At 40.1% G+C, this 25,493-nt stretch overlaps 1 protein-coding gene and 1 long non-coding RNA gene across 2 annotated transcripts in view; one reads left to right on the forward strand and one right to left on the reverse strand.

Moving 5' to 3' along the window:
* zdhhc8b (zinc finger DHHC-type palmitoyltransferase 8b) overlaps positions 1-25,493 on the forward strand; it is a 222,144-nt gene that overhangs the window by 110,128 nt on the left and 86,523 nt on the right. The window lies entirely within an intron of this gene.
* Positions 2,872-5,207, reverse strand: LOC122562531. Its single transcript, XR_006315349.1, has 4 exons — positions 5,023-5,207; positions 4,796-4,920; positions 4,385-4,686; positions 2,872-3,037 (listed from the first exon to the last, which is right to left on the reverse strand). It is a non-coding gene; the product is annotated as an uncharacterized LOC122562531 (long non-coding RNA).

The following is a 25,493-nucleotide window of genomic DNA, read 5'->3' on the forward strand; positions in this document are numbered from 1 at the left end:
TTTCCAGCATCTGCAGTCCTCACTTTTGCCTAGTGACTGAGCTTCTAACTAGCAGAAAGACATTGTTATTTATCCTTTAAAAAACTGAAGAATTTGAGCAGTCCTGATAGACACACACACACATTTCTGGACATTTATATCCACCTGTTGGAGAATCTTAAAACAAGGACCACAAATATAAAGGTAAAGCTAAATGTACTTAACATACCACCCAGCATGGAGAAAAGTGGAGTAATATTTCAGACTGAGATTACCTTTATTTGAAATCCACTGGTACCTGACCTGTTGAGTATTTCCAACAATTGTTTTTATTTCAGATTTCTAGCATCCACCATATTTTGCTTTTGCATTAAGTCATAAATGTGTGATGGTTGCTAATATTTGTATTTGCAGATACATTCTATTTTGCTCAAAAAGCACACAACCTGCAAGCAGTCAACCCATGTGAATTTTATGAATTCCTATTTTGGAAATAGAACCAGTCCGATTCAAGATTGGGAAACGGACAGACTCGAACCTCACACTCTTAATAGATTGTCTGAGCTGAGATGCCACTTTTTTTGTAAAACCTTAAATTATCTCGAGAAGGAAGTTCTGGGATTTACATAATGAACCGAAATCTACAACCATTTCTAAAAAATGGAAGACTTAACAGCAGTCTAGGTTTGTTCAAAATATTGTTTCAATTGCATGACACTAATCTTTTGCTATGAATTCTGTCTTATGATCCTGTTCCACAGCTATCTGAAAGAGCAGTGCTTCCAAATAAACCTGTTGTACTTAACCTGGTGTTGTGTGTGATTTTTAACTTTCCACCCCAGTCCAATACCGGTGCCTCCATGTCATGTTCAAGATATACAAAAGAATCTTTGACACTAGTTGAAAAGAAAGCACAATTCTCTTGGTTGAAAACTGAAAATGCTGGGTTGCTGGCAACATCCAGGAGACAGAAGCAGAATTGATGCTTTAGACAAACATTGACTGAGACTGCCATAGGCATAGAGTCATAGAGATGTATAGCATGGAAACAGACCCTTCGGTCCAACCCGTTCATGCCGACCAGATATCCCAATCCAATCTAGTCCCACCTGCCAGCACCCAGCCCATATCCCTCCAAACCCTCCCTGTTCATATACCCATCCAAATGCCTCTTAAATGTTGCAATTGTACTAGCCTCCACCGGCAGCTCATTCCATACACGTACTACCCTCTGCGTGAAAAGGTTGCTCCATAGGTCTCTTTTATATCTTTCCCCTCTCACGCTAAACCTATGCCCGCTAGTTCTGGACTCCCCGACCCAAGGGAAAAGACTTTGTCTATTTACCCTATCCAGGCTCCTCATAATTTTGTAAAACTCTAAGGTCATCCTTCAGCCTCTCCCTATAGCTTAAATCCTCCAACTCTGGCAACATCCTTGTAAATCTTTTCTGAACCCTTTCAAGTTTCACAACATCTTTCCAAAAGGAAGGAGACCAGAATTGCATGTAATATTCCAACAGTGGCCTAATCAATGTCTTGTACAGCCACAACATGACCTCCCAACTCCTGTACTCCATACTCTGACCAATAAATTGTGAGCTAACTGAAACTTAATTTGAATTCCTTTCCATGGTTCACTCTGATCTGATATTATTGTGATATATACATATTTATGTGCTTGGAGATTTGTGTGCTTATTCTTAGTCATTGAGATGTACAGCATGGAAACAGACCCTTGTCTGTTAGGTTTCGTATATGAGATGCAATTCACACAAGCCAACTTCTGCAAACAGTTAAAGTTTATTAAAGCTTGTACAAGCTATGTGACCCCATTTGACACCCCTTGCAGGCATGCGAGGTACAAAGAAACACATCCCCTTTATTTAGGCCAGTTGGCCATGCTTACAGATACTCTGGCCACTCCCCCACAGTTAAATGCCACTTGACAATCCCTAGTTACTCACAGTCAAGTTACCCCTGGTACAATGGCAGGATGAGATCATCCTCTGAGATAATGCTAATGCACTAATCCTGTGGAATCATTATGCAGATGACTTCCTGACTCTGATTCTCCAAGACAATGCAGGTGCAACATACCTCTGGTCAGAAAGCATTTCTGAATGGAAGAGATTGAACGATAGTTTAACTTGACAGTAGCAAGGGGGAGTAGCAGCAAATGCCTGTCCAATTGGGGTTTGGGTGATTTGTATTTTTTCATGATTGTTGTCCTCATCTAAAGATAGTGCAGTTTAACCCTTTAATATTACATTAAATGGGAATATCTCTCTGGACATTAATCTTTTAACATTACATTCTTCTATTTTAGCATTGCATGATAACCACCTAGATGACACTACTAGCTTTCAACACACTTTGCCAGCCAGTATTTAAGCAAGTTATTGATACACAGCATGCAATAATTACAGCAATAAAAATTACCAGTCCATACAGGAAATAGAATTTGAGGAATCGTGTCATGTGGGGGAAAAAAAATCACCAGCCAAGGTGTTAAATCCACAGTCCTTTAGTAACCACTCTGCCCACTCCAAGTCATGTGGAAACAAGCCAGTTCTCCAAAGTCTCCTACAGTGAAGTCCAACCTGAAAACAAAATTCAGTCTGTCCTTGCACACCACTCCATTGAGAAATCTGTATTCATGGATAAGGGCAGTTAAATACTTCACAAAACCCACGAGACTTCCATCCTTCCAGAGATGCTTCAGATGGTGGATACCATTGCATCTGAGTGTGCAGTGCAATAGCAGCAGTGTAGGTGAACGCAGCATTGTTTGCTGCTTCTGCTCCCACTCTGCTGTTAAATGTAACAAAGCCAACTGGCTTGTGATGTTACCTTGATCAGTGAACCTTCATATCCCTTAAATGATCGAAAGCCAAAGTAAAGCTCATGTGGTTTAATGTCCATAAGAAGGCCACTGACAAAAAACATCATCACTGTGTTGTTAGCTTCTTTGCTTTTCATGCTCATGACTGGGGAGCTGATTTGAATCAGTTGGATCAGGTTGTGGAGGGGTAGGCGGTGGTCCAACAGCATGCTTTACCTGTGAATGGAGAAACTCAAGAGACTGTTAGCTGCTGAAAATATCTTTGCATTTCCTCTCTCATTCCTTCCTTGCCAAGGGTGGTTATCAGTCTGAAGATAGTCACACATTTAACTACACTAAATTGTGTCTGCCTATTTCAACATTCTTTGAATTCTTGAAGTCTATTTCTCTGTTCACTACTTATGATATCAAGTTTTATAAAATCCATACACTAAATTGCACTGCCTCAACAATTCAGACAATTATAAACAACAATCAGTGGTCCTAAAATCAAACCCTTGGAGGACCCTATTCAGGTTATTCAAAATTATTTTTCTTTAACAGATTAACGCTTGGCTAATATGAAAGCTGTTAAGAAAAGTATTTCCAAAATCTAGAACAGCAAGAAAACAACAGTGTTTCATATGCTCTAGCCATTTAAGAGGCAGTTACAGTTCAGATTTAAATCTCCAATCTTAGTGGGAAACAAATGCAGAATATTAAAATATGTTCTCCAAATATTAAGGGGGCCAATGAAGTCTCAACAATAATTAACAGAACTGAAACAGCTCAGCCTCTAGTTCTAATATTCCCTAAAATCTTAAAGTCAAACTTAAAAAGCATTTCTTTGAACACTCTGCATTAAAAACACAGCCGCAAAGATATTTTAATACAAAACTCTCATCTGGCTAAAGCATGGCCACAGACCCAACATTTTTTTAATAGGCATTGTAGAATTTCAAACAAGTCAGGGGTTCAAGGCACTCAATCAATTTGTTTTAAGGTTACAAGTTTGATAATTTTTAAAAAGGACATAATGTTGTACAATTTCAATGTTAAAACAAGATCTGCCCTATGACATAGCCCACAAAACCTATTGAATTGAGATACTGATTCAAACAAGGCAAAACAGTTATTAATGATTTTCTGAACAAGTATTTTAACAAATCAAAAGATTTTAATCAAACAGTCATGCAGGGCATAATTTACTTTGAAACTTTCCCCCCTGGACCCAAGTATTAGTACAACCTTAATTTCAGCATTTCTCTTTTTCTTTGAAGAGCCTCTGGCCAGAATTCTTCTCATTTTAATATGGGGGAAAACACACACACATTTGAGACCCTCCCTCCCTCAGTTCAGCTGGTGATGATCCATGAAATGGAAAGCAAGGAGTTAAAAAGATGGAGGACGTGGCCCCAAAAGATGCACACCAGAGTCAGACAAAAATAAATCACGTTCACAGAGTCTGAATCAAACACCACGACACAGAAAAAACTCAAAAGCTTTGGTCCAAGATTCCCAAAGCTAGTGAACCCCACAGTGCCTGGTGTGCACACAGAAAAAAGATCACTAAAACATCCTCACCTCGATGGAAACGGAACTAGACCGAGGAACGCCAGTCCACTACCGGAAGCGGCCGTGAAGAAAGACCAGCCGTACCCTCACGACGAAATCACACCTACAGACAAAACCTTGCAGCAGAGCACATGGCGCCACAGTCCAAGCCACACTTTGTCCCAGAACAAAGGCTTGCAGAGTCGAGTTCACATCTCAAAAACCCGGACAAAGCTTCCCCAGCAGTCAGTGCACTTTATTGTCGGTACCCGAGGGATCGGCTCCACTTTCTCCCCTTTTTTCTGGTGACGCCATGTTGCCTAAAAGTATTTCTAAGGGGAGGGGTGGGGAACAAAAGCAACAATTTTAAGAAGTACCAAATTCTTATTTTTTTACTCTAGAGCCTCAAATCTCGCCACTTGAAATTAAACTCCTTTTTACCTGGAGGACTCTAACCCCGATTTGCCCCTTTTTAAAACCTGGCTTCGCGCAAAGCATTGGTGTGCAAGTGTGTGTGTTACCTCAAAGATTCCATCACCATCGAGTCCCAGGAGACGAGGGGTCGTCTGAAAGGTAGATTTAGAGAGAGAGAGACCAATGTGAAGCTTAACTTGTGGGCCTATCTGTCTCACGCAACCGACACTCAAATGATCGCTTATCCAGTTCACCTGGAAGCTCAGTGTATGTTAGAATCCCACTGATGCCATCATATATTTGGTTATTTTCCACACGAGATGCAGTTCGCACACCCCAACTTCTGCAAACAATTTATTAAAGCTTGTACAAGCTAGGTGACCCCCTTTGATGCCTGCCCGCCCACCGCGCAGGTGTTCGAGGTTGAGTCAAAGTGAGGCCCTGAACAAAGAAAACACATTCCGTTTATACAGGTCTGTGGTTATGCTTGCAGATGCTCTGGCCACTCCTCCACAGTTGCATGCCACTCAAGACAACCCCCAGTTACTCACAGTCACAAATTACCCCAGGTTCAATGGCAGGATGAGATCATCTCAGAGATAATGCTAATGCCCTAATCCTGGGGAATTGTTATGCAGACAATGCCCTGACTCAGTGATTCCCTTAACCAATGACCTGTACAGCTGCAAGATGACCTCCCAACTCCTATACTCAATGCTCTGACCAATAAAGAAAAGCATATTGAATGCCATCTTCACTATCCTATCTACCTGTGACTACTTTCTAGGAACTATGAACCTGCACTCCAAGGTCTCTTTGTTCATCAACACTCCCTAGGACTTTACCATTAAGTGTATAACTCCTGCTCTGATTTGCTTTCCCAAAATGCAACACCACACATTTATCTAAACTAAATTCCATCTGCCACTCCTCAGCTCATTGGCCCGTCTGATCAAGATGCCATTGTAATCTGAGGTAACCTTCTTTGCTGTCCACTACACCTCCAATTTTTGTGTCACCTGCAAACTTACTAACAATACCTCCTGTGTTCATATCCAAATCATTTATATAAATGACAAAAAACAGTGGAGCCAGCACAGATCCTTGTGGCACTCCACTGGTCACAGGCCTCCAGTCTGAAAAACAACCCTCCACCACCACCCTCTGTCTTCTGCCTTTGAGCCAGTTCTATATCCAAAATGCTAGTTCTCCCTGTTTCCAGAAGAAGGGCTTATGCCCGAAACGTCGATTCTCCTGTTCCCTGGATGCTGCCTGACCTGCTGCGCTTTTCCAACAACACATTTTTCAGTCCATGAGATCTAACCTTGCTAACCAGTCTCACATGGGGAACCTTGTCAAACACCTTACTGAAGTCCATATAGATAATGTCTACCACTCTGCCCTCATCAATCATGTTCATTACTTCTTCAAAAAACTCAATCAAGTTTGTGAGACATGATTTCCCATGCACAAAGCTATGCTGACTATCCCTAATTAGTTCTTGCCTTTCAAACACATGTAAATCCTGTCCCTTAGGATTCCCTCCAACAACTTGCCCACCACTTACCTGATTGCTTCATAGTCTATTTATTGTTCTTTTTCCACCATCTTTTTGTGACTTATTCCTCTTGCAATCTCACCCCTGTTCATTCTGTCTGGTTCTCCTCTCATCCCATTAATTACTTCATCCCTCTTTTCTTTCTATTTCTCTCTTGTTGTGGTTCTGTTCGCCGAGCTGGAAGTTCTCTTATCAATGACCATACTACTTCAGTCTCAACTTATCACTTTCTTTGCTCAACTGTCTCCCTGATGTTCTAGCTCTTGATGCTGCCCCTTCTTGTCACTCCACATATCCATCACTGCTTCCTTTTTATTATCAAGTTGTTCCTCCTCTACCTTTACATTTAAGTTTCTCTGCTATATAACAGAGCTGGTCTCTTAGCTGTCTTATTTTTGAGTTTCAATAATGCTTTTCTATCATTTAGTACTTCACTGCACTTTGTCCAATTATTCTTACTAAATTGATTCTTACTTCCAATTTCTGTTACCATTGACCCCAAGTACTTGAAATTATTCACTTTTCCCCTGGGATGGTATGCTGGTATATGCAATTGCATAAACCTATAGGTTAGAGTTTCCAAACAAAAACCATTTTATTATATGTTGGACTGGAATTCATCAACCTTCAATGGTGCTCTAATACTATCATGCAGTCCACTGAATTAAATTCAAACTAAGTGGGCCACTTGCTTTCTATATAATTTTAGATCAAGCAAGCAAATCTGTTATCCTTACCCTCTCCCATTCTGTTTGTTGCACTTTATAAAGTGCTGTTTTTAAAATTCACATCTTTTGTGCTCAAATTCGTCTTTGGCCTTGTCTCTCTTATATCTATAGTTTCTTCCAGCCTTGGAACCCTCAAAGTCTCTTTGCTCTGAGATGTTAAGGGGTTAGTTTGCTCTGCTGACCTGCTCACCTGGGGGGTGGGGTGGTATGTTTCTCTGTCTTACAGGTATTATCATCTAGTATTCAGAGTAAACTTGCATTATCATCTCCTATTCAGAATCAGTAAGAACCTTGCAATTAAAATTCTGACCACATCCTGTAATTAAAAAAAAAACTATTTACAACAGATCCTGCCATTAGGGGATGATTCACATTACATTGTTTCTGGAGATGATCAGGTTACTGTCTTGTGTCTTGAGTGGCATGTGACTGTGGGGGTTGTCTTGTGGGCTTTTTAACTGTGATGTGAGATTTGGTTCCTTTGTTCAGAGCCTTGCTTGACACACTCTGCAAGCATTGTGAAGAGTGTTAAGTGATCCTCCAAAGCTTGTACTTAATAAAGTTTGGTTGCTAACAGAAGTTAGCATATTGCAGTTGTATCACGTGTGTAAGAATCCCAAGAAAAAGAACCTAACAGCTCTTGCAATTTTTTGCCTCTTATGTTCCCTGAATTTCATCACTTTTCCCTTTTTGAAGGCTCTTGGGCCCGAGGCTCTGGAATTCCCCCTCTAAATCTCCACTTCTACCTCCTCCTTTTTAAACTACCCTTTAAAAGCTACCACTTCAAACAAAATTTAGATTGCCTATTTTAATATTTCCTTTTGTGGCTGTCAATGTTTTTAGATGCCCATTCTTCAGACAACAACAGCTACTTATTAAAATCCTCTAGTGTAAATAAAGTTTGTATTTAGTTTGTTTTCACAATGTTTTGACATTGTAGTCACATCTTTGATTTTTCAGTTCTTAAAAACTTAATTGTATAATGGAATATTATCAAGGCAGCTTCACAAATGCATTGTGTATTGGTTACCACTCTGCTGTACCATACTTTTTGCTGCTACTAGGTGTGATTCTGAACACTTACTGTAACTGCTTTAATTGGAGAATAGTAGTTTATCCAGAAATTGTTTCAGTGCTGAACAGATTTTTGTCATTAAATTGTGAACAAGTGAACTTGATTGCTCAACGTGGTTTTGCTGGTGGCTTGTTGTTGAAGAGATAAATGTGATTTTGTTTTTCTTCAGTGCCAGTTCTCAAAGCATACAATAACGATGGGGAAAAAATATTGTCAGCTGTTTGTTTTTGGTTATTAAATCTCACAATGTTTAATAAAACAATTTTTAAATACTGGAAAGTGATACTTGTTGACAATTTTTCCCAACAAATTGAAAACAAATGATTCAAGTTGCTGAATTGAAATTGCACAAATTATTAAATGATCTAAACAGGACTTTTTATTAATGTATTTGCATGGATATTGTTTAAATGTATGTGACATGATTTAGATAAGGGTGTGATATGATTATAGATGTGTACATTATTTCCAAGGAGCCAGCTTGAAGCAGTTAGCCTCTGCCTGAATATTGGCTGTGAGAGAATTCATTTTCGGGACATTTTGTGATTCAGATGACCATGAAACTACCAATGCACCCTAACTTGCTATGTACTATTTTTATCTCTATTCTGTCATTTGGAAATTTTAGCTAGACAGAACTATTCCACTATTTAAAATATACGCTGCCCAATGGAGGACACTGAATTCCCAGGTCTCAATTGTTGCCTCTCATAATGACATATCTGAGATTAGGTACAAGAATCTGTTTTGTCCTCAATCCATTTGTGGTAAAACGTGTTGTTGAGCAACCAAAGAAAATACACTATTATTGTGTTGCAATCACATTTTAGGATTTTTCTATGTACATGCATTTCCATGTAAGGGAATTTGCCTGATCTCAGTATGCATTTGATGATGTTTTCTTTTTTACTTCATGGAAAATTCCCATGGTGAGGAATGTTCATGCTTGAGTAATGTTGGCAATCATTGAACACATTTTCAGCAGCATGAAGTACTACAGACATTTTGATGGGGTCAGAGAATTAGGTTCTGCCCTTCTCACTATCATATTATATTACATTATGATCCATTCAAGACTTTTGTAAGCAAATGTGCACAATAGTACTGATTTATTTCAGGAGCTGACAACATCTTTATAAGATAGTTTCTTGGAAGTGCAAAACTTGAGCATTGCTGAGAGAAGACTTTTTTTCCCCGAAAACCTTTTCATCTTGCACTGTCCAAGATATTTGCAGGAAGGAAAGCCACACTTATATTGTGAGAGTACATGGGGCAATTCCCAAGAAATGCCAATGAGTGCAAGGTGAAAAGCTTTGACAAAGTATCTTAGTTTCAGCAATACTCCTTCTAATGAATTTAGATGAGTCAGCTGCTCCCTCATTGAAATCCTGTTGTGTATTGTGAATAAGTATTTTGGCAGCTGAAAGATATATTAGAATGCCTCCAACAGTTCTTTAACAAGAAAGTTTGTTTGGTCTGTTCATTGTGGCATTGATCATTTCCTCATTAATTTGAATTTTAAAAGATTATTTAGAACAGTATTATGTTGAGATTTCCTTTTGTTTAATTCTTGCCCCCTCTAATGTTCTCAGCTGCAGCATCAGCTGATGATAAACTAATGACTGAGTTAGTCTGTCATTGTTAATGCGTAATATACACGAAATTGCTTCTTTCCTGTAACTATAAAATTAATGCAATTTGATGTATTTTATGTAGTTTTATGAATTTTTTGGAAAATTCTACGCCAGTTAATATTGGTGTACGCTTCAGTATCCAAAGGCTGTTGTGTATGATCTGTCTGAATTTCCAAAGCTGAAGAAATGCACTGATGTGTTCAGACACCCATTTATCAAATAATTAAAGCAAAGCAGGTAGCTGGTTAGATCATTTGGCTGGACAATTGAATAATTGCAATACTATTGGATTTGATTCTTCCTCCAACTATCTAGACTTCGATAATTCACTCATGATTTATTTCAACATTTATTTCTCATCCATTGTTGCTGATGAGAAAGTAGTGCAGCTGGTAGTTTTCCCATGTAACTGCTGCCTTCTTGAAAGTGCTACCTATGGAGACTAGGTAAATTTCTGCAATGCACTTTGTAGGTGGTATATACACTGCTGCTATTGTTCATCACTGGGTGGAGAGAATGAGTGTTTTTTTGGTGCGTTAATTAAGCAAGCCTCTTTGTCCTGGTTGGTGTCTCACTTCTTGTCTGTTGTTCAAGCTGTACTCATACAGGTAAATAGGCAATGTTCCATCACACCTTGTAGATGTATAGGCTTTAGGGAGTCAGCAGGTGAGTTTTTTTTATGATTAGATTCCCTACAGTGTTGAAACAGGCCCTTCGGCCCAACCAGTCCACACCGACCCTCTGAAGAGTAACCCACCCAGACCCGTTTCCCTCTGACTAATGCACCTAACACTATGGGCACTGGCCAATTCACCTGACCTGCACGTCTTTGTGACTGTGGGAGGAAACCGGAGCACATGGAGGAAACTCTCGCAGACACTGGGAGAATGTGCAAGCACCACACAGGCAGTCGCCCGTGACTGGAACCGAACCTGGGACCCTGGTGCTGTGAGGCAGTATGCTAACCACTGAGCCACTGTGCCACCCCACGTAGAATGCTTTAGTATTTGAGTTGTGGATGTGCTGAAAATTGGAATAATCAATGAGTAGACTACATTTGGGATATTGTGAGTGGTTTTGAGCCCCTTATCTAAGGAAGGTCTTGGAGTGGGTTCAGAGGAGGTTGATAAGAATGATCCCAGGAATGAAAGGCTAATCATATGAAGACCTGTTGAGAATTCTGGGTCTGTACTAAATAGAGTTTGGATGGATGAGGACGATCTCATCTGAAGCTTGCAGAATACTGAGAGGTCTGGATAGAGTTGATGGGGAAGGTGTTTCCAGTAGAAGAAACGAGGAACTGAGGGGACAGCCCTCCGGCACAGGGTAATGAATCTGTGGAACCACTGTTTCAGAAGGCTGTGGAGGCCTAGTCATCAAGTGCGTTCAAGCCAGAGATAGATTCTTGAATAATAAGGAGATCAAAGGTTACAGGGAGAATAGAATCATGGGGTCATACAGGCTAGAAACAGGCCCTTCAGCCCACAAGGCTATGCTGAGCAACAAACACACCTGCTATGCCCTCTCATTTTAAATGTTTATCCTTATATTTATTAAATGTTGTGCAAATATTTGTACCACCACTTCCTCAGGCAGCACCTTCCATATTTTTAACCACTGTCTAGGTGAAAAAAAATTCTTTCTCAGATTTCCTTTAAGAAACTTGCTTCAATTGGAGAAGGCAAGAAAATGAGGCTGAGAAACACGTCAGCCATGATCAAATGGTAGAGCGGACTTGATGGGCAGAACGGCCTAACTCTGCTCCTACATCTTATCCCCACTTTTGGCCTTTATGATAGAGGGAAAATCATTGATTGAGCAGCTGAAAATGGTTGAACCCAGGATGTTATGCTGAAGAACTCCTACAGAAATGTCTGTACACATCTACAAAGCCGGGATGAGTCTGTTCAGCCATGATTGAATGATGGAGCAGACTCGGTGGGCTGAATAGCCTAACTTCTGCCTTTATGACTGACCTCCAACAACCACAGCTGCCTTCCTATGTGTCAAGTATAATTCTAATCTGTGAAGAGTATCCTCTCAGATTTCCATTGATTTTGGTTTTGCTAGAGCTCCTTCATGCTGCACCCATTCAAGCGAGGCTCTGATGTCAAGGATGGTCACACTCTCACCAAGGTCACAATGAGGTTAAGAGCTGATTGTCCCTGGCCAACCCAAGCTGAGCATCCGTGAGACAGTTATTGTTAAACAAGTTTTTGGTAGCACTGTTGATGATAATCAGTAAAGTGTTGAAAGATGCTGAGAGTAGACTGAGAACAGTAATTTGCCAGGTTGGATTTGTCCCACTTTTGTATACAGGGCATATCTGGGCACTTTTCCAAATTGTCAGCAAGCTGTTTTAGCTGTACAGGAACAGCTTGACAGGGGCCATGGCAAGTAATGGAGCACATGTTGTCTTCAGTACATTTGCCAAAATATTGTCCAAACCAATAGCTATGGCAGTACACAGCCATCCTAAGCATCCTTTGAAGAATAGATATGCAAGAAATCCAGTAGTAATTATGGTTGCACCTGGGATTTTGGCAAGTTACTTTTATGGTTTAAAGGGGAGGAGAAAGCCAAAAGTCAGTCACTTGTTGTCGCATCTAAGAAATAATGGACAATTTATCAAAGTCTAATTGTTAACAAACATGAGTATTTCTGTTGCTGATATAACATTGAAAGTCATTGAGCTAAGAGGAATTTAAATTCTTTGCAGTAAAGTCACCAAATAAAGTTTTGTCCACTTTAACTAGAGAAACAATTTGATTGGGCTCTGATGCAGATTTCTTTGACTTAAAAATGTCATTACTGTACTTTGATATGCTGTCACAAGATTAGTTTTGTCCACTAAGTACCATATGGTGCAGTTTCATCACAAGGACTTAATCCCATGTGTTAGCTGTTAATGTTACTAAGCTACAAATAGATTTTTCAGATGTTCCAGACATATGTTGACTGCAGAGATTATGTACGGGTTATTTTAATGTGTTGAAAATTCAGTTGTTTTGTGTTGCTGGTAGGATATCACTTGCCACTTTTTAAAAAAACCAATACTGTTTATTCACAGTGTTGAACTTATCCATCATGCCATTTTATTTCTGTATTGTAAATCATCCCTGCTATGGTGGGTGGGGGAGGGGGGAATAAAACCTCTGCAGGTTTTATACTAATAATAAACAAAATCTGAAAGTTTTAAGGAAAAGAAATTACTTATGTTATGGATAGGTTAGGTGAATTGATCAAAATTTGGCAATCAAGTTTAACGTGGATAAATGAGGTTCTCCGTTCTAGTAAACTTCTGAGTGCTTCCGTGTAAAGGGCTCTAGGTGTCCTCAAATACGAACTGCAGAAAACTAGTATGCATGTTCGGCAGGTAATGAGGAAGTCAAATGGAATTTTGGCATTTATTGCTAAATGAATAGAATGTAAAAGTAGCAAAGTGTTACTGCAATTGTACAAGGCATTAGTGAGACTGCAGCTGGAGCATTGAACAGTTTTGTCCCCATACCTCAGGAAGGATGTAGTTGCTTTGGAGGCAATTCAGAGAAAGTTCACCAGATTGATTCCAGAAATTAGGTGTTTAACTTGAGAGATTGAGCAGTTTAGGCCTATACTGTCTGGAAAGAGAGGTGGTATGTAAGATCCTATAAATAATGAGAGATGTATGATGCTGAAGGGGGTTGACAAAATAGATGTAGAAAAGATGTCTACTCACATGAGATGGGATATTGAGAGGTCATAGTTTTTGGATAAAGGGCAGCAGATTAAAACAAAGATAAGGGGAAATTACTTCTCTGAAGGTCATAAGTCTGTAATTCACTACACAAGTGTGGTGGATATTGGGAAATGGAGTAAATTTGAAGGGGGGGTGATAGATTTTTAATTAGTAATGGGCCAAAGGGTAATAGAGAGCAGGCAGGAAACTGGAGTTGAGGCTGAGATGAGATCAGCCACGATCATATCAAATGGTGAAGGAAGCTTAAAGGCCTGAATTGCCTACTGCTGCTCCTAATTCTTATATTCTTCTTCCTTTTTCTTCCCAATATTATAAAATGGAAAATTCAAGTTTTTGTGGTTTCCATACATTCCTGGGGAGGAAAAGCAGATGAAGTTCTTAATAGATGTGGTTATGTTGTCTTGGTAAAGCTAGCGTAGCCTTGTTTCATTTATTGCAGTAGGTATTACTGTTTGGCCAGCATTTATTGTCCGGCCCCAGTTGCCCTTGAGAAGGTGGTGGTAAGTGCCTCCTTGAACCAATGCTGTCCACCTGCTGTGGGTTGGCCCATAATGCCATTGAAGGAAGTCCAGGATTTTGACTCAGAAAATACTTATGCAACAGCCTATGTGCTAAGCAAAGTGGTATCAGTTTTGCTTTGACACTTAACTCATGAAGTGTAAATTGAGTATCCAACAGCAAAGCAAAATGATACTTCTTCTGGGGACTCTTGCTTTCTTTGGTAGTTATACTGATCCTTGTCCTATCTCTTGGCAACGTCTAATAAATTTTAACTTATTGATACTTAAGTGTAGAGACTCATGTCGGCAAATATGGAGACATTTTGGGTGCAACAAGTTGGCACCTGTGAGATAAATAATCTATTGGATCCAAAATGGGGGCACCAGCATGGTAGGTGGTGTTTGGGCTCCTGAGCCTGTCTGCTCCAGGTCGGCCACATGCTTCCTCTTTTTCCTTTTTGTCTTATTTATTTTTCTCTTTATTCATCATCTTGGCAGTGGCAGAGATGTCATCACAGAGGAGGCTGGAGTGGGACTCATGGCAAAGGTAGCGGTGGCTCATGGTTGCGAGGCCCTGAGCAGGGATTTCTGGTGAGATAGCAGGGAGTCCTGAGACATCAGCTGAACTTGGAATGGGGACTCATTAGCAATAAAAACAAAAGTTGCTGGAAAAGCTGAGCAGGTTTGGCAGCATCTGTGAAAAGAAATCAAAGTTTCAGGTCAGGTGATCCTTCCTCAGAACATTAGGTGACTCATTGAAACTTGGAGACTGGAACACCTTACCAAAAACTCCGGAGACCTTAAGGAAACCTAGAGCCATGCTAAGATAGGAGGGATTGTAAAGTTGAACATTATTTCTTATTTTTCTATATTTGGTTTGTCAATTAATCAGAAGATGCAGTTCTATCTAAATAATTGCTTTTATTCATTTTGTAATCCAAAATGGAGCCAGATTGTGGTAACAAAACAGTTTTCAAATACACGTGACGATAAAATAATCTCTCTCATTCATTCATTCATTCATTCATTAAATTTTTCTGGTTTTAGCTCAGGCAAGTATTGATTTATGACATTTGGGATTCCCTGATCTCGTGCAAAACTGATGATGTCAAGTTGATGATGTCAAGTTGACAATGTCAACTACAGTGGGGGTAGATAGATGAAGTATTTGAATTGAAACTAGCACCAGCCTGATCAGCTGAATGACCTATTTGCATATTGCATAATTCTACTATTTTGTTATCTAGTAGTGAAAATTTTCTTTTCTTAAATCATGATTTTCTCTCAACAGTGTTTAATTGTATTGTAATTTGAATATCTGGTGATGAAATCTTGTCTTTTTAGAGGAAAGAGTCAGCCTAATATGAACCTTGTTCAACTTTGAGTACTTCTTTTCAGACTTCCAAATGGTGAGGAAATCTGCCTAAATAAGACAAAGCTAGAATTAGAAAATGTCATTTGAACCATTAATCCATTGCTTTTGTTATTCGCCATTGTAATGCACATCAGAATGAACTAGCTCAATTTATTTATTATACTTAAGGTGAGGTGAATGTATATGTGTATGTGAAATCTCTCCTTGTTCCCATTTAGTAACCTAATGAAACTCCAGCTGGCATGTGAGCATAGCTTGAAATAACTTGGAACCTGGAAGGGTTCCTTGTGTTTTCATGTACTGCTTTACACACAACAGGCAATAAACTTCATTATTTTTCACTTCTTTGTGGAATTATTGATTTTCTTTCAAGATTTGATTGTTAGGTTACCATTGGGTGATAACAAGCATAAATTAATTGGCCAATTGTATGTTGTATATCTGCATATATATTGCATTTTCCTTTTCAAAAGAAATTTGCATGATGTATGTACTCAGGCTTGGTATTTTATCTAGCCTTTTATGGGGTTTTATGCAGGGTTCTTTTGTTTCTGAAAACTAATTTGTTGCTTTAACAGTCGTGCCAGCATTTCGAAGTATACGCAGCTCTCGAGCAATCTTGTGCCAAACTAATTTTAACCAGCAATACTAAGTCTGCTAACTACTCCAAAATTGCAAAGTAAGATTTGTATCAAACTGTCCCCCAGTCGTTAGCAGTGAGAATCGCATTCTGCGTTTGAAGTTGGATGTTTGTTCTGTGAGTGTTATGAAGTTGGCTTATGAATTCTAAATCTCTATTTTCCTTGTTATTGTCATTAATTCCAATAGAAGAAAATCAGTAATGCTCTTTTACAAATATTTGTCCAACCCATTCAATTATTTAATAATTGCTGCACCTCTTGGACAAAGGCCTAGGAATATCGTGAACAAGAATTGATGGAAAGACTGTGCAGGTTAGGCAGCATCTGGAGAGAGAGTTAACGTTTCAGGTTGATTCCCTTTCACCTGATCCAGGAAAAATTAAATATGTAATATGTTTTGAACAAAAAGGTGGGTGAGGGAAGTACAGCCTTAAAGTGTGCTGTGATTGGGTAATAGATAAGAGATTGAATCGTAGTTAATCTTACAAGGCCTTGGGAATGCTGATAGGACAAGAGTCCAAAGATGTGACGAGGGAGGTGTGCTGCAATCAAAGTGGAGGGGGAAAGCAATTTGGGATGTCCTGAAATTTCCTGCACTGTCAATGGAAATATCTTGCTCTGCTATTGACTGACATCTACAGAAATCAGCAATTAGGCTAACTTGCACCAGTCATTGCATCAGTTTCTAGCAACATATTATATTTGGGCTCTTGGTGATTTTCTCACCAACTTGATACATATTGAAATCAGACAAGGAACATCTGTAATTATATGGCATGTTTCACCCCTACAGGGCACCCAGAGCACTTCAAAACCAAACTTAACCACTGGGCAAAGCAGGAAAAGTGACAGCAAATTTCACTAATCAAATTCTCACAATGATCGATATGAGTAATGACCAGATGCTTTCTTTTCTGGAGATCAGTACACCAGGGATAATTCCACACCTCTTTTGAAGTAGTGCTGTAGGATTATAGTAAGTACATTGATGGGGCTGTCAGGACCTTGGATTAATGACTCATTTGGAGCAGGTCAGTGACTCGTCCATATGAGAGCTGAATAATCAGACTGTCTGTCTGCTGGAAAATTATTTTAAGACTGATTTTTAAAAATGTTATTGATTCTAAATGACCTATTTCTAAATCTAGTCCTTTTTGACTTCACTTCTAACATATTTAAATCTCAGTCAGAAGGCCATTGGTTCAAATATCTATCAGCCTTAACCCCCTTTTCTCTGATGGACTTGACCGCACAACCTGGACCAACACTGAATTGTTGTATTCTATAGTCTTCAGATCAGGAGTTAAATCAATACTGTCGATCTTTGGCTATAAATGACTAATTAATCTAATGCAGAGTGTTCTTCTGATGTACTAACCATTATTCCACCCTTACCAAGAAAAACACAATTAACTGGTTATCTTATTTATATACATTACAACACAGGAACAGGCCTTTCAGCCCACCAAGCCAGCGCTGATTGAGCCCTCATGTAGACCTACTGCATATTGTCCATATGTGTTGTTTCATCCCTCTGTTCACTTCATGAACTTATCTATCAAGATATGCCTTAAAAGTTGTTTACGTGCCTGCTTCCACCACTTCCACTAGCAGGTGCATTCCAGGCACCCACTACGGTCTGTGAAAAACTTTCCGTGCACTTCTCCCTTAAACTTTCCCCTTTGAACCTCTTGTAGTTGAACTTTTCATACTGGGGAAACAGCCTCTGACTATCTACCCCCATAATTTTTTCGATCTCTGTCATAGAGATGTACAACATTGAAACAGACCCTTCGGTCCAACTCATCCATGCTGACCAGATATCCTAAATGAATCTAGTCCCATTTGCCAGCATTTGGCCCAAATCTGTCTAAACCCTTCCTATTCATATAGCCATCTAGATGCCTTTTTTTATATGTTATAATTGTACCAGCCTCCACCATAGAGTCATAGAGATGTACAGCATGGAAACAGACCCTTCAGCCCAACCAATTATCCCAACTCAATCTAGTCCCACCAGCCAGCACCCGGCCCATATCCTTCCAAACCCGTCGTATTCATATACCCATCCAAATGCCTCTTAAATGTTGCAATTGCACCAACCTCCCACTTCCTCTGGCATCTCATTCCATACACGTACCACCCTCTGAGTGAAAAAGTTGCCCCTTAAGTCCCTTTTATATCTTTCCCCTTTCACCCTAAACCTATGCCCTCTTGTTCTGGACTCCCTGACCCAAGGGAAAAAAACTTTGTCTATTTACCCTATATGTGCCCCTCATAATTTTGTAAACCTCTATAAGGTCACCCCTCAGCCTCTGATGTTCCAGGGAAAACAGCCACAGTCTGTTCAGCCTCTCCCTGTAGCTCAAATCCTCCAACCCTGGCAACATCCTTGTAAATCTTTTTTGGACCCTTTCAAGTTTCACAACATCTTTCTGATAGAAAGGAGACCAAAATTGCACGCAAGATTCCAACAGTGGCATAACCAGTGTCCTGTACAGCCACAACATGACCTCCCAACTCCTGTACTCAATACTCTGACCAATAAAGGAAAGCATACCAAACGTCGCCTTCACTATCCTATCTACCTGCAACTCCACTTTCAAGGAGCTATGAACCTGCACTCCAAGGTCTCTTTGTTCAGCACCACTCCCTAGGACCTTACCATTAAGTGTATAAGTCCTGCTAACATTTGCTTTCCCAAAATGTAGCACCGCACATTTATCTGAATTAAAGTCCATCTGCCACTTAGCCCATTGGCCCATCTGATCAAGATCCTGTTGTAATCTGAGAGAGAAAGTGAGGGCTGCAGATGCTGGAGATCAGAGCTGAAAATGTGTTGCTGGAAAAGCGCAGCAGGTCAGGCAGCATCCAAGGAACAGGAGAATCGACGTTTCGGGCATAAGCCCTTCTTCAGGAATGAGGAAAGTCCTGAAGAAGGGCTTACGCCCGAAACGTCGATTCTCCTGTTCCTTGGATGCTGCCTGACCTGCTGCGCTTTTCCAGCAACACATTTTCAGCCCTGTTGTAATCCGAGGTAACATTCTTCGCTGTCCACTACACCTCCAATTTTGGTGTCCTCTACAAACTTACTAACTCTACCTCTTACATTCAAATCATTTATATAAATGATGAACACTTCCTCTGGCAGCTCATTCCATACATACACTACCCTTTGCATGGAAACATTGCCCCTTAGTTCCCTTTTAAATCTTTCCCCTATTACCCTAAACTTGTGCCCTCTAGTTCTGGACTCCCCAAGCCAGGGAAAAGACTTTGTCTGTTTACCCTATCCATGCCCCTCATGATTTTATAAACCTCTATAAGATCACCCCTCGGTCTCCAATGCTCCAGGGAAAACAGCCCTAGCTTATTCAGCCTCTTCCTGTAGTTCAAACCCTCCAACCCTGGCAACGCCCTTGGAAATCTTTTCTGAACCATTTCAAGTTTCACAACATCTTTCCTATAGGAAGAAGACCAGAATTGCACACAATATTCCAAAAGGGGCCTCACCAATGTCCTGTACATCCACAACATGACTTCCCAACTCCTATATTTGATGCTTTGACCAATAAAGGAAAGCATACCAGATGCCGCCTTACTATCCTATCTACCTGGAACTCCACTTTCAAGGAACTATGAACCTGCACTCCAAGGTCTCTTTGTTCAGGAACGCTCCCTCAGGTTACCCTTCAGCCTCTGTCTTTCCAGTGAAAACAATGAGTTTATCCAACCTCTCCCTCACAACAAATCCTCCAAACCATGCAACATCCTGGTAAATCTTTTCTGCTCCACCTCTAAAGCATCTTATGTTCTTTCAGTAGTGCAACTGCTAGCAATGCCAGAACTGCAAGCAATGTTCCAAATGTGACCTAACTAAAATTTTGTACAGCTGGAACATAACTTACCAACTTTTATATTCAATGCCTCGGCTGATGAAGGCAAGAATGACTTCTTGACCACCTTACTCGCCTTTCAGAGAATCTGTGGACCTGGTATGCCCAGATCCCTCTGTCAGGGCTCCTAATGAGAATGCGTATAGGGTATAAACAGGCAGGGAAAGAGTTAACTTCTGAGTTTTGTGAAACAAGAGATTCAGCTGAGTATGACTCAGATCAAATAAGAACTTAAGTTAACAATGAGGTGCTGCAGGCAAGGGTAATGGATAACAAGGTGGAAAAGCATTCATTATGTAGAGCCATTTAACAAGATGAGGTAGCATTCAATATATGTAACTTCAATTAACAAGGTGCAAAGCATTCATTGTGAAGCCAGTTATTCATTGTGTAACAGCAGATGGCTTAATCTTTATACTGTTGATCCTCATTGATTGTAACGGTCACCCAGTCAATATGTATGTTGCCTTATCTGGATGCTCCACCTTGTAAAATGACTATATAGTTAATTGAGAAACTGCTGTTCCAGAGAAGACCGTGAACTCATGTCTCTGTGCACATGGGTGATCGTTCTCTCTCCCTCCAGGGCCCAGATTAAAGATGAAGGAGGTAAAACTATACTGTGTCTGAGCATTTAGCTTCAACTGAGGGGGGATGGGGACAGGATGACACTAAAGATTCTACCACTTATTGTATAAATCACACTTGAATTTGATCTTCCAAATGTATCACCTCCATCTGCCATTTCTCTGCCTAAATCTGCAAAACATCTATATCCCGCGGTGTGCTTTGACAATCCTTCCTCACTATCTGCAACTCTGCCAATTTGGTGTCATCTGCAAGCTTACTAATCAGACCACTTACATTTTCCTCCAGATGACTTACACACATATTACAAACAACAAAGGTCCTAGCACTGATTCCTGTGGAACACCACTAGTTACTGATCTCCATTCTGAAAAACACCCTTACACTCCTACTCTGTCTTCTATGTCCAAGTCAGTTTTGCATCCTTCTAGCCAGCTCACCCTGGATCCCATGAGACTCCATCTTTTGTACGAGTTGCCATGAGGTACCTTATTAAATGCCTTATGAAAGTCCATGTGGATAACATTCACTACCATCCTTTCAATTATTCTGGTGACCACCTCAAAAAACAAAACAAAAACATCCCTGCACAAACACATGCTGCCTATCACTAAGAAGTCCTATGCTTCCAAATGTAAATAAATCCTATCTCAGTATCTTCACCCAGCACTGATGTCTAAGTCACTTGCCTGTAATTACCTGGATTATCTCTGTTTCTCTCCTTAAACAAAGGGACAACATTGGCCATTCTCCTGTTTTCTGGAACCTTGCCTGATGCCAAAAAGGATGAAAAGACATCTGTTAAGGCCCCAGCTATTTCCTCCTCTGCCTCCCACAGTATCCTGGAATAGATCACATTTGGCTGTCTGGACTTGTCAACCTTAATGCAATGCAAGACACCCTAATCAATAATGTAACTCCCCCACCTCTTTCATTCTGTCCTGTCTCATCTAAAGCATCAATATTGTGGAATGTTAAGCTGCCAATCCTGTTCCTCTTTCAGTCATGTCTCAGTGATAGCAGCAGAAACAACAACCTAATTGCATGCATTAATCTAGGCTCTAAATTAATCTGTTTTACCCATTCTACTTCTTGCATTGAAACAAATACAGTCCAAGCCTTCAGTTGAAAAGGTCAGCAACCTCTCCCTGTTTGCCATAGTCTCAAGCTCTTTACCAGTCCTTATACTTACTGACCTGCTGTTCTAGTTACCACTCACCTGGTCCCATTCACACCTCCCTGTCACACTTGTTTAAACCCTCCTGTGTGGCACTATCAAACTTCCTTGCCAGGATATTGGTGCCCCTCCAGTTTAGATGCAAACCTAAACTAGAGGGGTGCCAATCTCCTTTCTGGATCCTGCAGTGTACAAATTGGTTTCATAGTTCGTTTACATGGACATGGTTTACTTCTACATTACTAAAGTTTTTTTTCCCAGGCTTCAAGCATGCAATACAGTATTAATTGCTAAAGGCTTAACCAATCTGTAAATTTTGAGGTCATTTTAATTTGATTACGTTCTGGAAATTGAGAATTTGCCAATGATTATTTTCTTGAACTTTGTATCTATGTAATAAAGGGAGAGATGATGGAGCTTAATGCCCTTGGTGTGTGGGTTCAAATCTCACCATGGTAGCTGTTGGAATTTAAATTTCAGTTTAGTCTGGAGTAAAAATTTCTTATCCGTAATGGCGACCAACAATCCACCAATTGTTGTAAAAACCCCATGTAGTCCACTTATGTTATTTAGAAGTCCTTTTTTTGAGGAAGGAAATCTGTCATCCTCACTCAATCCAGGCAACGTGATTCCAGACCCAAAGTAATCTGGTTGACTCGACTTACATAGCAAGCCATTCAATTCAAGAGCAATTAAGGATGCTGTCATCCCATGAAAAAAAGCAAAGGAACAAGTGACAGTAAAAGCATGTTTATTTCATTTGATCATGTTGGAGGGCCATTCAGGAAAATCTGTTTTTGGAAAAGTGAGTAGAACCCATACAGGGAGTTTTAATTTATGATCTGTTTGAAAAGTTGGTTGTAAAAACTGAAACTGCTGCAAGCAGAGCAAGCAGTATCTACGCAAAGAGAGCATTTCAGAAGGGACATTGGATATGAAGCATTAACTCTGTTTTCTCTGGACAGATGCTGCCTGATCTGCAGAGTTTTTCCAGCAATTTTTTTGTTCCTAACTTCTTGCATCTGCAGTTCTTTAGAGTTTGTTTTGTTTAAGGTTCAGGTCATTCACTGTCAGAATGCAAGATGTTAGTTATTTTAGCACTATAAAATCTCTGTCAATGAATGTTGCAATGAGTTCTGGCAAACTAATTTGCTTTTGTAACTGATGTGTCAGTGAGAAACAAAAGGCTTGTTGTATAAAAGCCTGCTGCAAATTATTTTCATATTATTCCTCAGTCTCAAAACTATGAAAGGCAAACTGGTCTGTCTTTTACAGCAGACCATCTATTCATAAATTAATGATTATTGTCACCTCACTGCACTAATTAAATATCTCTAGTTTTTTATTGCAGACAGATAAGGTAGTAGAAGAGACATTGAAAGGTAGCTGACATAATGGGTTGCATGTTAAAGAGATGTTTATTGATCATTAAGATTCAGCATTGTATATTAACACAAATTAAGTGAGGCACTGAACCAGAGAACAAACCTAAATCAGAGTTTGATGTATTGATTCCTTACTCTGGTCACCTTTCCTGTGATGTTAGTATCATGCAATGTCAAAATGTTGAGGCAATTTGCTCTTTTGTCCCTGAAATTAACATGTTATTTACATTCGCACAGAATGGGGACTCAATCTAACACTTTACATTTGTAAGTTTTTTAATTAGTGCTGTATCCTTACACATTAAGATTGATATAGCTTGAAGCCTAAGAGACTTGATAATTTCTTCTCAATTACAGTGAATCAATATGCCTGATTTTCAGGGAACTGGATTTTAAAATTGTCTCTTCTGTTTAAGTATAATTTCTTGAAATGCATCTTTAAAATATTTGAAGCTCAAACAGGTCATTCAAATCTCCAAAAGAGCAAATTCCAAGTCCCAGAACTTGCCTCATTTCTTTTTAGTTTGCAAATAGTTGGCTGATTTCTTTGGGGAAGTCATACAATGGATTCTACTTTCAGCGTTGTTTTCTGGTAGGATATTTCACATCCAAACAATTTTCTGAAGAAAAAACTCTTCCAACTTCTCCCTTCATTTTAAATCGATGAGGAATTTAGAATTTTTTTCTTCTACCATCAGATCCTATTAGATTTTTTTCAATTGACCCTTTAGTATCACATCTTTGATGTATTGACATGTTCTGTGTGTCATATTCATAGAGTTTGTACAACATGCAAGAGACCTCTGGCCCATCATGTCTGTACCAGCCATCAAATAGCCATCAGTTCTAAACCCATTTTCCATTATTTGACCCATAGCCATGCATGGTATGATTTTTCAAGTGAGTATCTAAATAGTTGAATGTTTAGAGAGCTCCCACCTCCACTACACTTTTGGTCAGTGAGTTCGAGATCCCCAAAAGATTCTGCAGGAAAACATGTTTCCCCAAATCCTCTCTAAACCACCTCAAATTCCCCATTCCTTCTGGTTAGTTAAGGGGTCACTAAAGGGTATCGCAGCTACAGAAGCTTCCATTGTCGAGGAAGATTTGCCTACCGAGTCAGTATGGGTGGAAATAAGGAACAGCAAGGGAGCAGTCATCTCGTTAGGGGTTTACTATAGGCCTGGAAATGTGTTGCTGGAAAAGCGCAGCAGGTCAGGCAGCATTAAGGGAACAGGAGAATCGACGTTTCGGGCATAAGCCCAATAGCAGCAGGGCGATGGAAGAAAGCATAGGTCGGCAGATTTTGGAAAAGTGTGGACGTAGTAGTATTGTTGTAATGGGTGACTTTAACTTTCCCAATATTGATTGGAACCTCCTTCGAGCAGAAGATTTGAATGGAGCTGTTTTTGTAAGGTGTGTTCAGGAGGGTTTCCTAACTCAGTACGTTGACAGGCCGACGAGGGGAGAGGCCATTCTAGACTTGGTGCTCGGAAACAAGGCGGGGCAGGTATCAGATCTTGTGGTGGGAGAGCATTTTGGTGATAGTGACCACAACTGCCTCACATTCTACATAGCTATGGAGAATGAGAGGATTAGGCAAAATGGGAGGATATTTAATTGGGGAAGAGGAAACTTTGATGCGGTTAGACATGAGTTAGGAAGCATGGATTGGGAGCAATTGTTCCATGGTAAAGGCACTATAGACATGTGGACACTGTTTAAGGAACAATTGTTGCAAGTGATGAATAAATATGTCCCTCTGAGACAGGCAAGAAATGGTAAGATAAAGGAACCTTGGATGACGACAGCGGTGGAGCTTCTCGTCAAAAGGAAGAAGGTAGCTTACATAAGGTGGAGGAAGCTAGGGTCAAGCTCAGCTCTACAAGATTACAGGCAGGGGAGGAAGGAGCTTATAAATGGTCTGAGGAGAGCCAGGAGGCGGCACGAGAAAGGCTTGGCAGAATGGATTAGGGAGAACACAAAGGCATTTTACACTTATGTGAGGAATAAGAGAATGGTCAAAGAAAGAGTAGGGCTGATCAGGGATAGCATAGGGAATTTGTGTGTGGAGTCTGAGGAGGTAGGGGAAGCCCTAAATGAGTATTTTACTTCTATCTTTACTAAAGAAAAGGACATTGTAGTGAATGAAACCATTGAGGAGCAGGTACGCATGCTGGAACGGACAGAGATTAAGGAAGCTGATGTGCTGAAAATTTTGTCAAACATTAAGATTGACAAGTCGCCAGGCCCGGACCAGATTTGTCCTAGGCTGCTTTGGGAAACGAGAAATGCAATTGCTTCGCCACTTGCGAAGATCTTTCATCCTAGCTCTCCACTGGAGTCGTACCTGAGGACTGGAGAGAGGCAAATGCAATTCCTCTCTTCAAGAAAGGAAATAGGGAAATCCCCGGCAATTACAGACCAGT

Source organism: Chiloscyllium plagiosum, chromosome 25, assembly GCF_004010195.1.
Source record: "Chiloscyllium plagiosum isolate BGI_BamShark_2017 chromosome 25, ASM401019v2, whole genome shotgun sequence".
Classification (NCBI taxonomy): Eukaryota; Metazoa; Chordata; class Chondrichthyes; order Orectolobiformes; family Hemiscylliidae; genus Chiloscyllium; species Chiloscyllium plagiosum.